The sequence below is a fragment of the Ailuropoda melanoleuca genome, chromosome 9 (assembly GCF_002007445.2).
Source record: "Ailuropoda melanoleuca isolate Jingjing chromosome 9, ASM200744v2, whole genome shotgun sequence".
In the NCBI taxonomy this organism is placed as follows: domain Eukaryota; kingdom Metazoa; phylum Chordata; class Mammalia; order Carnivora; family Ursidae; genus Ailuropoda; species Ailuropoda melanoleuca.
Genome location: NC_048226.1, coordinates 27,215,774 through 27,231,500, shown reverse-complemented (window position 1 = coordinate 27,231,500; position 15,727 = coordinate 27,215,774). Strand labels below are relative to the sequence as shown.

General features: G+C 42.1%; 1 pseudogene; it reads right to left on the bottom strand.

Annotated features, from left to right (window-relative positions):
• Positions 1-13,285: 13,285 nt before the first annotated feature.
• On the bottom strand, positions 13,286-14,254 carry LOC100468633 (annotated as a pseudogene).
• Positions 14,255-15,727: the final 1,473 nt, after the last annotated feature.

Here is a 15,727-nt window from a genome sequence, read left to right as displayed (position 1 = left end):
AAGCTCTGTGTGGAAACAGAAGGAAAGTGCCATATACTTCAGTCAATGAAACAGCACCCTGGGTACTATACCTTGGCTAAGCCAATTTAAATTAAAAAAGAGAAGACAAGGAGGAGGAGGAGCCGCCTATCTAAAGCATCTTTCAACTAACATCTTCGTTCGTGAAGATGGAAGCATTTTTCAATACATCTGTGGAAACACAGAGAATGTGCCACTGTTTCCCACATCCACAAATCACTGTGTAGGAAAGCATCTTACAACGAACATCTATCATGACGATAGTATTCTTACCAACTACACTTGGTAGCTACATGTGGTAGCATAGGGAATGTGCTTTATGCCTAAGTCACTGAAACAGCACTGCAGAGAGCCACTTTGAAATCACATCGTTGTGCACGAAGGTTTAAGCCTATCGTGGCTCACAGCAAGAAGGGGTGACCAGGTTATCCGCAATCTTCCCCAGTCTCTGCACTCTGCTCAGTTCACCCCAGAGCAGTGGCCAACGGATGAGCACACAGAATTCTGAGCCTACTGTGGCTGACACTGGAACGTGAAGAGGTTTCCTGCCCTCTGGGCGCCCCCTCTGACCCAGCTGCTCTTTCTTGGGTGAGGCTAAATGCACACTTCCAAATGCCCTCCAGGATGGGCAGCAATCTCTCCCTGAGCGACGCAAAGGATCGCCTCGCCTCCCTCGCCTCAGCTTTATGGTGTGCTCATAACCCGCTGCATGCTTTCCAACTTGCTCCCTCTTCCTGACGTTCTTTTGTGAACCAGGCTTCCTCCCCACCTTGGCTGCATGGATGGCGTCCCAGTCCCCCAACTCAAGGCTCCGAACCTCACCGCTGCCTCCAACTCTGCACACTGTTTCCTTCCCTCCCTCCAATGACGCAGAGTGTATCCTTACTCCTCCAATCCTCTTCGTCCTAAGAGCTGAAAGTTGATCTAGTGGTATTCGAAGGACACTGCAAGTTCTGGATCCCCTTCTTACTCTGCCCTCTTGGAAAACTTAACACACACACAAACTTGTGTCTTGATGGAAGGACGATGTTACTTTAGGGACACTTTGAACACAAGGCTCTTTCCAGGTGTTTCCCTACTATGTATACACATAAGTTTAAAAACACTTCCATCTCAGTGAGAAAGACACTTGCTTGATGGACGAATTACATAGTATAGTTTCAAGTACATAAGCACATGCCTTTTTCTGACACTTCTACACACAATTTAAACAAACAAACAAAACCACGATATATTCCTCAGAGGAAGATGTTCTTGAAAAGTGATTTAAACACAATGTGCTTAGGAGGAGTTCAACAAATGGCTTTCAGTAGTCTTAGCCACGTTGGATAAAACACTCAGAGTCCAAGGAAAAGAAGACGTTGCTCACAGTATGGATAGGATAAAAGAGAAAAACAGCGTAGTTTCGAGAATCTACGCACAATGCCATGTCATGGTGTTAAAACTACAGGTGTGAAAACACTTCTCAACTTTATGAAACTCAGATATTCCTTGAGATGTTGAAAGACATCGTAGTTTCCAGGAATGAAGCACAAGGCTAATAAGTTCTAGGGCTTATACACATAAGCTTACGAGCAGCTGTGTGCAAAAGAAATTTGTTCCTTAACTGATGCTGTAAGCACAGAGTAGTTGCAAGAAGTTTTTTTAAGCACTTCTTTCTTTTCTCTTTTTGCTCCGTGTAACTTCATGTAAGGTGCAAACGAAGAGAAGATGTGAATTCCGATCTCACTGCTATTCCTTACGTTTCATAAATGAGTGAAACCATTAGATAATTGTCTTTCTCGGCTTGACTTATGACCCTTAGCATAATCTCCTCCAGTCCCGTCCATATGGTTGCAAATGTGTGTAATATAATAAATAATTATAATAATATTTTTAATTTTTTTATAATACTAATATTTTTTTTCTTATGTTAGTCACCATACAGTACATCCCAGGTTTCTGATGTAAAGTTCAATGATTCATTATTTGCATATAACACCCAGTGCACCACGCAATACGTGCCCTCCAAACTACCCATCACTAGCCTATCCCATTCCCCCACCCCCTCCCTTCTGAAGCCTTCAGGTTGCTTCTCAGATTCCATAGACTGTCATGGTTCATTCTCCCTCCTGATTACCCCCCCTTAANTCTGATTACCCCCCTTTTCTTTATCCCTTTCTTCCCCTACCGATCCTCCTAGTTCTTATGTTCCATAGATGAGAGAAACCATATGATAATTGTCTTTCTCTGCTTGACTTATTTCGCTTAAAATTATCTCCTCATGTCTCGACCATGTCGCAGCAAATATTGAGAAATCCTTCTTTTTCATAGCTGAGTAATATTCCATTGTATATAGGGAGCACATCTTCTTAATCCAGTCATCTGTTGAAGGGCATCTCAGCTCCTTCTACGATTTAGATATTGTGAACAATGCTGCTCTGAACATTGGAGTCCATTAGGCCCTTTTCTTCACTATGTCTGTATCCTTTGGGTAGACACCCAGTAGTGCAATGGCTGGATCATAGGGTAGTTCAAAGTTTTAAATGTTTTTTTATTATATTATGCTAGTTACCATACAGTACATCCCTGGTTTCTGATGTAAAGTTTGATGATTCATTAGCTGCGTATAACACCCAGTGCACCATGCAATACGTGCCCTCCTTACTACCCATCAGCAGTCTATCCCATTCCCCCAGCCCCCTCCCCTCTGACGCCCTCAGGTTGCTTCTCAGAGTCCATAGTCACTCATGGTTCATTCCCCTTCTGATTACCCCGCTTTCTTTATCCCTTTCTTCCCCTACCGATCTTCCTAGTTCTTATGTTCCATAGCTGAGAGAAATCATATGATAATTGTCTTTCTCTGCTTGACTTATTTCCCTTAGCATTATCTCCTCCAGTGCTGTCCATGTTGCAACAAATGTTGAGAACAAGTTCCTTCCAATAGTTGAGTAATATTCCATTGTATATATGGACCACAACTTCTTAATCCAGTCATCTGTTGAAGGACATCTTGGTTCCATCCACGACTTAGCTATTGTGGACAATGCAGCTCTGAACATTGGGGTGCATATGGCCCTCTCTTCACTACATCTGTATTTTGGGGGAAATACCCAGTAGTGCAATGGCTGGGTCATAGGGGAGCTCAATTTTTAACTTTTTAAGAGACCTCCACAGTGTTTTCCAGAGTGGCTGTGCCAACTTGCATTCCCACCAACAATGTAGGAGGGATCCCCTTTTTCCATATCCTCTCCAGCAATTGTTGTTTCTTGCCTTGTCAATTTTTGCTATTCTAACTGGTGCAAGGTGGTATCTTAGTGTGGTTTTGATTTGAATTTCCCTGATGGCTAATGATTTTGAACATTTTTTCATGTGTCTGTTAGCCATTTGTATGTCTTCATTGGAAAAGTGTCTGTTCATATCTTCTGCCCATTTTATGATTTGTTTATTTGTTTCTCGTGTATTGAGTTTGAGAAGTTCTTTGTAGATCTTGGATACCAGTCTTTTATCTGTAGTGTCATTTGCAAATATATTCTCCCATTCTGTGGGCTGCCTCTTAGTTTTTTTGATTTTTTCCTTGGCTGTGCAGAAGGTTTTTATCTTGATGAAGTCCCACAAGCTCATTTTTTCTTCTGTTTCTCTTGTCTTTGGGGATGTGTCATGAAAAATTTTGCTGTGGCCGGTGTTATAGAGGTTGCTCCTATGCTCTCCTCTAGGATTTTGATGGATTCCTGTCTCACATTGAGGTCTTTCATCCATTTGGAGTTTATCATTGTGTATGGTGTGAGAGAGTGGTCAAGTTTCATTCTTTTGCATGTAGCTGTCCAATTTTCCCAGCACCATTTATTGAAGAGACTGTCTTTTTTCCACTGAATGTTTTTTCCTGCTTTATCAAAGATTAGTTGCCCAAAGAGCCAAGGGTCCATTTCTGGGTTCTCCATTCTGTTCCATTGGTCTGTGTCTGTTTTTGTGCCAGTACCATGCTGTCTTTGTGATCACAGCTTTGCAATATAGCTTGAAATCCAGCATCATGATGCTCCCAGCTTTGTATTTCCTTCTCAACAATTCCTTGGTGATTTGGGGCCTGTTCTTGTTCCACACAAATTTAAGGGCTATTTGTTCCAGTTCTTTGAAAAATGTCATTGGAATTTTGATCAGGATAGCATTGAAAGTGTAGATTGCTTTGGGTTGCATGGACATTTTAACTATGTTAATTCCTCTGATCCATGAGCCTGGTATATTTTTTCATCTTTTTGTGTGTTCTTCAGTGTCTTTCAAGAGTGATTTGTAGTTTCTAGAATATAGAAACTACTAGAATATAGAAATTAACTTAAACAGAGTTAATTCCAAGATATCGTATGATTTTTGGTGCTATTGTAAATGGAATGGATTCCCTAATCTCTCTTTCTTCAGTCTCATTATTCATGTATAGAAATGGAAATGATTTCTGAGGACTGATCTTGTGTCCTGCCACGTTACTGAATTGCTCTATAATTTCTAGTAGTTTGGGCATGGATTCTTTTGGGTTTTCCATATAGAGTATCATGTCATCTGCGAAGAGAGACAGTTTGACTTCTTCTTTGCCGATTTGGATACCTTTTATCCTTTTTGGTTGTCTGATTGCTGTTGCAAGGACTTCTAGTACTATGTTGAATAGTAGTGACGAGAGTGGGCATCCTTGTCGTGTTCCTGATCTTAAGGGAAAGGCTTCCAGCTTTTCCCCATTGAGAATCATATTTGCTGTAGGCTTTTCACATATGGTATTTAAGAGATTGAGTAATGTACCCTCTATCCCTACACTCTGAAGGGTTTGAATCAGGAAAGGATCCTGTATTTTGTCAAATGCTTTTTTTGCATCAATTGAGAGGATCATATGAATTTTGGCTCTTTCCTTGTTGATAAATCTATGACACTGATAGAATTGCAAATGTTGAACCACCCTTTTTTCCCAGGGATGAATCCCCATTGGTCATGTTGTATAATCCTTTTAATGTACTGTTGGATTCTATTAGCAAGGATCTTGCTGAGAATTTAGGTGTCCATATTCATTAGGGAAATCGGTCTGTAATTCTCCTTTTTGAGGGGGTCTTTGCCTGGTTTGGGGATCAAGGTAATATTGGCCTCATAGGATGTGTTTGGTAGCTTTCCTTCTGTTTCTATTTTTTGGAAATAGCTTTAGGAGAATAGGTATTATTTCTTCTTTGAATGTTTGGTAGAATTCCCCAGGAAATCCATCAGGCCCTGGCATTTTGTCTTTTGGAAGGTTTTAATTACTGTTTTAACCTCTTCATAATTAATTGGTCTGTTTAAAAAATCAATTTCTTCTTGTTTCAGTCTTGGTAGTTTATAGATTTCCAGGAAGGCTCCATCTCTTCCCGATTGCTTATTTTATTGGCATAAAGCTGTTGATAAATATTTCTAATAATCCTTCCAATGTCATTGGTGTTGGTTGTGACCGCTCCCTTATCATTCATAATTTTATTAATATGGGTCCTCTCTATTCTTTTGGATAAGTCCTGCCAGTGGTTTGTCAATTTTATTTATTCTTTCAAAGAACCAGCTTCTAGTTCTGTTGATCTGCTGTACTGTGCTCCTAGTTTCTAATTCATTGATCTCTGCTCTAATCTTGATCAACTGCTTTCTCGTGCGTGGATTTGGCCTGTCCCTCTGTTGCTGTTCCAGCTTCTTGAGGTGAGAATATAAAAAATGCATTTTAGATTTTTCTGTTCTTTTGAGTGAGGCATGGATGGCTATGTATTTCCCCCTTCGACTGCCTTTGCAGTGTCCCATAGATTTTGGACTGTTGTGTTTCCATTCTTGTTGGTCTCCATAAATTGTTTAAACTGATCTTTGATTTCCTGGTTTATCCAATCATTCTGGAGCAGGATGGTTCTTAGTTTCCAAGTGTTTGAGTTTCTTCCAAATTTTTCGTTGCGGTTGAGTTCTAATTTCAAAGCATTGTGGTCTGAGTATATGCAGGGAATAATTTCAGTCCTTTGGTATCAGTTGAGACCTGTTTTGTGACCCAGAATATGGTCTATTCTTGAGAATGTACTATGGGCATTAGAATAGAATTAGTATTCTTTGATTCTGGGGTGTAGTGTTCTATATATATCTATGAGGTCCCACTCGTTGAGTATGGCATTCAAAGCTCTTGTTTCTTTGTTGATTTTCTGCTAAGGTGATCTATCTCTTGCTGATAGTAGAGTGTTGAGGTCCCCTACTATTAACGTATTTTTCTCTATATGTCTCTTTATTCTGGTTAAGAGTTGGCTTGTGTATCTTGCTGCTCCCCTGTTTGGGGCAAATAAATTTATAATTGTCGTATCCACTTGTTGGATACATCCTTTAAGAATAATATAGTGACCTTCTGTATCTCTAACTATAGTTTAGTTTAAAATCTAATCTGTCTGATATGAGAATTGCTACTCCAGCTTTCTTTTGAGGTCCATTGGCATGAAAGATGGTATTCCATCCCTTTACTTTCAGTCTGGATGTATCCTTAGGTTCAAAATGAGTCTCTTGTAGATAGCAGATGGATGGGTCATGTCTTTTTATCCAATCTGCAACCCTGTGGCATTTCATGGGAGCATTTAGGCCATTTACATTGAGACCGATTATTGAGAGATATGAGTTTATGCCATGTTGCCTGTAAAGTCTTTTTTTCTATCGATTGTGACATTCTCTTCTGTATCACTCTTGGGGCCTTTTTACTTTTATTGAACCCCCCTTAATATCTCCTGTGGGCCTGTTTTCATGGTAATGAAATTGTTCAGTGACTGGCAATTCTGGAAGGTCTTTAACTCTCCATCAATTCTGAATGACAACCTTGCTGGATAAAGGATCCTTGGCTGCATGTTTTTCTCTGAAAGAGAAACATCCCCCAACCCTTTCTCACATTCCAAGTCTGTGTAGACAGGTCTGATGTAATTCTGATACCTTTGCCTTGGTACGTGAGAAATTCCTTTGCCCTGGCCGCTTTCAATACTGTATCCTTGGATCTAATATTTGCAAATTGCACTGTGACAAGACGTGGCATAGGTTTTTCATGGTTGAGCTTGGGAGGGGTCCTCACTGCCTCTTGGTCACGAATGTTTTTTCCTTTGCTAGATTAGGGAAGTTTTCAGTTACAATTTGTTCAAATATCTCTTCTAGACCTCTGTTTTTCTCCACCCCCTCGGGGATGCCAATGATTCTGACATTGGAATGTTTCATTGAGTCACTAATCTCCCATAACTTGAGCTTGGATATTTCTGAGCCAAGTTTCTATTTTAGCTTTCTCTTCTACTAACCCATCCTCCAATTCACCAATACGTTCTTCTGCCTCATTCACCCTGGCCGTCAGAGCCTCTAGTTTTGACTGCATTTGGCTCATAGAACTTTCAATTTCTGCCAGATTCGCTCTCATTTCCACCCTTAGAGATTCTCTATTCTCGTTAATATTTTCATTAATACTTTTTTCAAGTCTACACATCACCTTGACCATTGCTACTCTGAACTCCATTTTTGATAATTTGGTATATTCATATCCATTAGTTCTGTGGCAGAGGCCACAGACTCACTGTCTTTTCTTTGCTGGGGGGGATTTCTCCTTCTCATCAATCTGATGAGTTGAGGTTGTGGGATTGTCCGGAGCCCAAATTATTGACCCGGACCCAGGCAGTGTGCACTTGTTTTATTGGGACCTTAGGGATGCGGGCTTCTTGATTTTTCAGCCTGCCTTCTTGGGGAGTGGCCTGCCACGCTGATACTCAGGCAACCCTGTTTGGGTAGAGTCTCCATGTCCCCTGCGAGGGGGGATGGGAATGGGCACACTCTGAACCAGTATTTCCAGGCTTTTGTTCTGTGGCAGCTTTCCCTGGCAGTTTGCTGTGCCTCTTCTGAGAGTCAGAGCAGCAGTAGCCAAATCTCAGCCTCTGTCTCAGAACAGAGGGATCGCAGACCATTCTCCACTGGGTCCCTCTGGCCACTTTATCTCTGTTTCTGCTGGTGCTGCTCAACCCTGCAGTGCACCGGGATGTGCGCCCCACACCTGGCATCCCAGCCCTCACTTCCAGGGCTGGCACGTCTCCATTGTTTGTGTTTCTAACACCGCCAGCTGCCAGCCACCCCCACGTGCTTGAGAGGTCTGTTTCAGTGTGGTTCGCGCCCACTCCGGAGTTCCGACTTTCAGACTGGTCGCTCACGTTCCCCGGCTCAGGGTCTCAGTCTGCTCTCTCTCGGGTGCCGGTCCGCGAGTCCTCCCGCTCCCCAGTGCAGGTGGCTACTGCTTCCCATTGCCCGAACACCGCGGCTCCCTCCCCCTTCCATTTATCTTCCAATATCTGTGCGTGGCTTCACGGCTCCCCGCTTTGTACCTCAATACTCAGCACTGGAGATGTCCATTTGTAGAGATCCAGATGTGTTTTCCTCCATTTCAGGCTGATTTCATGGATGTTCAAGATGGTCTGGTACCTATCCAGCTCGACTCAGGGGACCAGCTGAAAAAGGGGATCCCTACTCCTCCGCCATCTTAACTCCTCCCTCTGAACTGGAAGTTAAGACAATGATTATATAGATACTGTCTGGCCTTGAAAAAAAGCATAGAGGACACTAGAGAATCCCTTACTATAGAAATAAAGGAACTAAAATCTAATCAGGCTGAAATTAAAACTGATATTACTGAGATGCAGTCAATAATGGAGGCTTTAACAGCAAGGATAAATGAGGCAGAAGAGAGAGTCGGTGATATAGAGAGAAAATGATGGAAAATGAAAAAGCTGAAAAAAAGAGAGAAAAACAACTACTGGATCACAAAGTGAGACTTCAAGAAAGCAGTGATTCCATAAAGCAAAATAATATTCAGATAATAGGAGTCCTAGAAAATGAAGAGAGAGGTGGCAGAAGGTTTATTTGAACAAATTATAACTGAGAACTTGCCTAATCTGGGGAAGGAAACAAGTATTCAAGTCCAGAAAGCACAGAGAACACCCACCCTCAAAATCAGTAAAAATAGGTCAACCCCTTGACATATAATAGCGAAGCTTGCAAGTTTCCAAGATAAAGAGAAAATCCTGAAAGAAGCTGGGGGCAAGAGGTCCTTAACCTACAAGAGTAGACTATTAAGGCTGGCTGCAGACCTGTCCACAGAGACCTGGCAGGCCAGAAAAGACTGGAATGATATATTCAATGAGCGAAATGGGAAAAATATGCTGCCAAGAATACTTTATCCAGTAAGGCTGCCATTCAGAATAGAAGGAGAGACAAGAGTTTCCAGGAGAAAGAAAAACAAAACACATTTGTGAACACTAAACCAGCCCTGCAAGAAACATTAAAGGGGATTCTTTGAGTGAAGAGAGAGCCCAAAATAAGATAGACCAGAGGGAATAGAGACAATCTACAGGAACAATGACTTTATTACAGGTAATGCAACAGCACTAAATTCATATCTTTCAATAATTACTCTGAATGTAAATGGGGTAAATGCTCTAATCACAAGACATGAGGTACCTGAATGGATTTTTAAAAAAAGACTCATAAATACACTGTCTACAAGAGACTTATTTTAGACCCAAAGACACTTCCAGATTGAATGTGAGAGGGTGGAGAACTATTTATTCATGCTAATGGACATCAAAAGAAGCTGGAATAGCAATTCTTATCTCAGACAAATTAGATTTTAAACCAAAGACTATAGTAAGAGTTGAAGTACACTATATCATAATAAAGGGGTCTATCCAAAAAGAAGATCTAACAATTGTAAATATGTATACACCTAAATTGCGAGCAACCAATTACATAAACCAATTAATAACCAAATTAAAGAAATGCAATGATAATAATACAATAATAGTAGGAGATTTTAATACCCCACTCACAGCAATGGACAGATCATCTAAGCAGAAGAACTACAAGGAAACAAGGGCTTTGAATGACACAATGGACCAGATGGACTTAACAGTCATATTTAGAGAATTTCATCCCAAAGCAACAGAATATACATTCTTCTCAAGTGTACATGGAACATCCTCCAGAATAGATCACATACTGGATCACAAATCAGGTCTCAGCTGGTACCAAAAGACTGAAATTATTCCATTCACATTCAAACTATGACACTTTATTTTTTAATAATAATTTTTATTATGTTGTGTTAGTTACCATACAGTACATCACAAGTTTTTGATCAAACTACAGCACTTTAAAACTTGAACTCAATTACATGGGAAAATTTGGAAGGAATACAAATACATGGAGGTTAAAGAGCATCCTAGTAAGGAATGAATGGGTCAACTATGAAATTAAATAAGATTTTAATAATTCATGAAAACAAATGAAAATGAAAACACCACAGTTCAGAACCTTTGGGATGCAGCAATGGTGGTCCTAAGAGGGAAGTACGTAACAATATAGGCCTTTCTCAAGAAACAAGAAAAATCTCAAAAACACAATCTAACTTTACATCTAAAGGAGGTGGTCAAAGAATAGCAAATAAAGGCTAAATACAGCAGGAGAAAAGAAATAATAAAGATTAGAACAGAAATCAGTGACATAAGAGTTAAGATGGCAGAGGAGTAGGGGACCCCATTTTCAGACGGTCCCCTGAGTCGAGTTGGATAGGTACCAGACCAGCCTGAACATCCACGGAATCAGCCTGAGACACAGGAAGATACATCTGGATCTCTACAAATTAACAACTCCAGGCCTGATTTTTGAGGGACAAAGCGGGGAGCTGTGAAACTGCGCACAGATATCGGAAGATAAATGGAACGGGGAGGGAGCCGCCACGTTTGGGCACTGGGAAGCGGTAGCCACCGGCACGGGGGAGCGATTGGACTCGCTGACGGAACCCACGAGACAGCAGACTGACACCATGAGCCGGGAGCGTGCGCCACCAGACTTCTCATGGAACTCCGGAATCCCGGTGTGCTCACTGGATCCAGACTGAGACCGGGAGCCCGGGGAGCACGCAGGATGGCTGGCAGCTGGCGGCATTACAAACACAAAGGACAGAGATGCGCCGGCCCTGGAAGTGAGGGCTGGGACGCCGGGTGTGGGCGCACATCCCGGGGTGTTGCAGGGTTGAGCAGCACCAACAGTAACAGAGTTAAAGTGGCCAGAACATCAGTGGAGAATGGGTCACAATCCCTCTGTTCTGAGACAGAGGCTGAGATTGGGCCACTGCTGCTCTGACTCTCAGAAGAGGCACAGCAAACCACAGGGAAAGCTACCAGAGAACAAAAGCCTGGATATACCGGCTCACAGTGTGCCCATTCCCATCCCCCCTCACAGGGGACATGGAGTGAATGAAACTGGACCACTGTCTTACAGCATACACAAAAATAAACTCAAAGTAGATGAAAGACCTAAATGTGAGACAGGAGTCCATCAAAATCCTAGAGAAGAACACAGGCAGCAACCTCTTTGACCTCGGTCACAGCAACTTCTTTCTAGACACATCTCCAAAGGCAAGAGAAACAAAAGCAAAAATGAACTACTGGGACTTCATCAAGATAAAAACATTTTGCATAGCAAAAGAAACAGCCAACAAAACTAAAAGGCAACCTATGGAATGTTAGAATATATTTGCAAATATTTTGTCAGATAAAGGGCTAGTATTCAAAATATATAAAGAACTTATCAACCTCAACACCCAAAAAACAAAAAAATCCAGTCAAGAAATGGGCAGAAGACATGGAAACACATTTCTCCAAAGAAGACATACAAATGGCTAAAAGACACATGAAGAATGCTCAACATCACTCAGCATCAGGGAAATCAAAACCACAATGAGATACCACCTCACACCAATCAGAATGGCTAAAATCAACAATTCAGGAAACAACAGATGTTGGCAAGGATGTGGAGAAAGGGGAATCCTCTTACGTTATTGGTGGGATGCAAACTGGTGCAGCCACTCTGGAAAACAGTACGGAGGATCCTCATAACATTAAAAATTGAACTACCCTATGACCCAGCAATTGCACTACTAGGTATTTATCCAAAACATACAAATATAGTGAATCCAAGGGGCACATGCACCCCAGTGTTTATAGCCACTGTGTCCACAAAAGCCAAAATGTGGAAAGAGCCCAGATGTCCAATGACAGATGACTAGATAAAGAAGATGTGGTGTATATTTATAAATCAAATGTTGCTTAACCATCAAAAGAATGAAATCTTGACAGTTGGAACAATGTGGATGGAACTAGAGGGTATTATGCTAAATGAAATAAGTCAGTCAGAGAAAGACTGATACCAGATGACTTCACTGATATGTGGATTTTAAGAAACAAAACAGATGAACATAGGAGAGGGGAAGGAAAAGAAAATAAGATAAAAACAGAGAGGGAGGCAAATCGTAGGAGACTCTATGGTTAAGAGGACAAACTGCGGGTTGCTGAAAGGGAGGTGGGGGGGGATGGGCTAAACGAGTGATGGGTTTTAAGGAGAGCACTTTTTGGGGTGAGCACTGGGTGTTATATGTGGGTGATGGATCAACTAGATTTTACCCCTGAAATGGGAACTGCATCTTATAAGTTTTGGTATGTGTTTTCATTTTCATTTGTTTCAAGATATTTTCTAATTTCTCTTTTTTTAAGAGATTCATTTATTTATCTTAGAGAGAGAGAGTACGAGCGGATGGGGCAGAGGGAGAGGGAGAGAGAATCTGAAGCGGGCTCAATCCCAGGGCTCTGATTTCATGACCTGAACTGAAACCAAGAGTTGGATGCCCAACCAACTGTACCACCCATGTGTCCCTCTAATTTCTCTTCTGATTTCTTCTTCTTCTTTTTTTTTTTTTTTAAAGATTTTATTTATTTATTTGACAGAGATAGACAGCCAGCGAGAGAGGGAACACAAGCAGGGGGAGTGGGAGAGGAAGAAGCAGGCTCCTAGCGGAGGAGCCTGATGTGGGGTTCGATCCCATAACGCCGGGATCACGCCCTGAGCCGAAGGCAGGCGCTTAACTGCTGTGCCACCCAGGCGCCCCTCTCTTCTGATTTCTTCTTTGACTCATTGGTATTTGAATGTATTTTTTATTTTCATATATTTGTACATTTTTCCATTTTCCTTCTGCTATTTTTTTTTCAGGGAGTGGGCTCGGTACAGTATACTTTATTGATGGTACATGACAATGTAGGGCTCCCCAATCCCCTCTCCTTCTTCAGAGGGTCTGGGATGGAAACAGTGTAGGGCTCGGGAGATTCTCAGTGTGTTGGGGGATGAGTTGGGATCAGGACTCCCCAGCAGCTGAGGGCCTCTCTCTTCCTCTTGCTTTTGGTAGGGCAGGTGGTCCAGGGGGCTCTTACTCCTTAGAGGCCATGTGGATCATAAGGTCTACCACCCTTTTGCTGTAGCCAAATTCATTGTCATACCAGGAAATGAGCTTGACACAGTAGTCATCGAGAGCAATGCCAGCCCTGGCACTGAAATTGGAAGAGTGGGTGTCACTGTTGAAGTTTCAGGAGATACCCAGGTCTTCAGTGTAGCCCAGGATGCCCTTGAGGGGGCCCTCTTCACCACCTTTCTGATGTCATCATATTTCGCAGCTTTCTCCAGGCAGCCGGTCAGATCCATGACTGACACATTGGGTGTGGGTACACAGAAAGCCATGCCATTAAGCTTCCCATTCAGTTCACTGATGACTTTGTCTATAGCCTTGGCAGTGCCAGTAGAATCAGGGATGATTTACTATACAGGCCCTCAGCCATCATGCCACAGCTTCCCAGAGAAGCCATCCATGGTCTTTGGGTGGCAGTGATGGCATGGACTATAGTTATGATTCCTTCCAAGATGCCAAAGTTGTCATGGATGACCTTGGCCAGAAAGGTCAAATAGTTGGTGGTACAGGAGGCATTGTGGGCAATCTTGAGGAAGTTGTCATACTTATGGTTCACATCCATAACAAACATGAAGACATCAGGAGAACGGGCAGAGATGATGACCCTCTTGGCCCTACCCTTCAAGTGAGCCCCAGACTTCACCATGGTGGTGAAGACCCTAATGGACTCCACAACATGGTCCCCACCAGCATCACCCCATTTGATGTTGGCAGGATCTTGCTCCTAGAAGACGGAGATGGGCTTTCCATTGACAATAAATTTCCCATTCTCAGTCTTAACCATGCTGTTGAATTTGCAGTGGGTGGAATCATACTGGAACACGAAGATCATGTAATTGAGGTCAATGAAGGGATCATCGATGGTAACACTTTGCCAGAGTTAAAAGCATCCCTGGTGAACAGGTGCCCAATATGGCCAAATCCGTTTACCATCGTGTGTCAGGGACATGGCTGGCACTGCACCAGAATATGTCACTATGTGTTGAACAGGAAGGAGCAGAGAGCTCCTTCGACAGTTGATTTCTAGTTTCATCATTATCAAAAAAGATGTTTTGTATGATTGCAATCTTTTACAATTTCTAAAGACTTGTTTTGTAGCCTAACATATGGTCTATTCTGGAGAATGTCCCTATGCACTTAAGAAGAATGCATATTCTGCTGTTGTTGATTAGTGCTCTGTATAGTTCTTTTAGGTTGGATTGACTCAAAAAAACTTATTACAAAGCTATAGTGATCACAACATACAGTAATCATGACAATGTGGTACTGTCATAAAGACAGACACATAGACCAATGAAATGGAATAGAAAGCTCATAAGGAAACACTCACATAAATGGCCAAATGATTTTTTAAAAAGATTTTCTTTATTCACTTGACACAGAGAGAGACAGCCAGCGAGAGAGGGAACACAAGCAGGGGGAGTGGGAGAGCAAGAAGCAGGCTCCCAGCGGAGGAGCCTGATGTGGGGCTCGATCCCATAACACCAGGATCACACCCTGAGCCAAAGACAGACACTTAACTGCTGTGCCATAGAGGCACCCCAAATGATTTTTGACCAAATAAAGAAATAGAATACTTGAACAATATGTCCTTAACATATTAATATTAGTTTTTAAAAATCCTATTCTGATAATTCCAACATCCCTGCCATATCTGAGTCTAGTTCTTTTGCTTGCTCTCTCTCTTTAAACTGTTTTTTGCCCGTTAGTACACTTGTAATTTTTGTTGAAATACGTATATAATGTACTGGCGATGCTGGTAGGCTGGCTCCAGGGACCCAGAGGGAGTCCTGCAGGACCAGCCAGGAGGGCTGCACATATGGAAATCAAACTCGAGTTAGCAGGAGGTGAAAGCAGAGTTTATCGGAGATATAGAGGGAGTGCAGATATGATAGAGTGTCTGGGAGACTCAGAAAGGAGAGGAGGGAGTCTTGTCTTTGGAGTCTGGGGGTTTTTACTGAGGACAGTGGTCTGGTATCCAGGTCCTCTTAGGCATCCAGGAACCGATTAGAACAAAGATGAGGGCCCAGGTGTTATTCTTTGGAGCCAGGGGTCTTGGCATTGAGATGTCTAGCTCTGGTGGTCTGAAATACACATATGATCATTTCATCCAGTCATTCTCACCTGGTCCTTCCTTAGATGTTATCTGTTCTAGAGAAATCATTAACTCCTTGTCCCTTACAAGGAGGACATATGCTATTTGCATTACAGGGCATATGTCAAGTGGGGTGGAGGTGCAGGTCCTAGCAAGAATAGAAGCAGGAAAAGGAGAAAAAGCAGATTTTTATGGAGCCCTTCAGTTTATTTTACTGGGTAAGAGGATCTGTGGTAAATAGACCTCTATCAATATAGCATTAAGATGTAGGGGGAGGATAAACATTCTGTAGTTCATGAAATCATGATTAG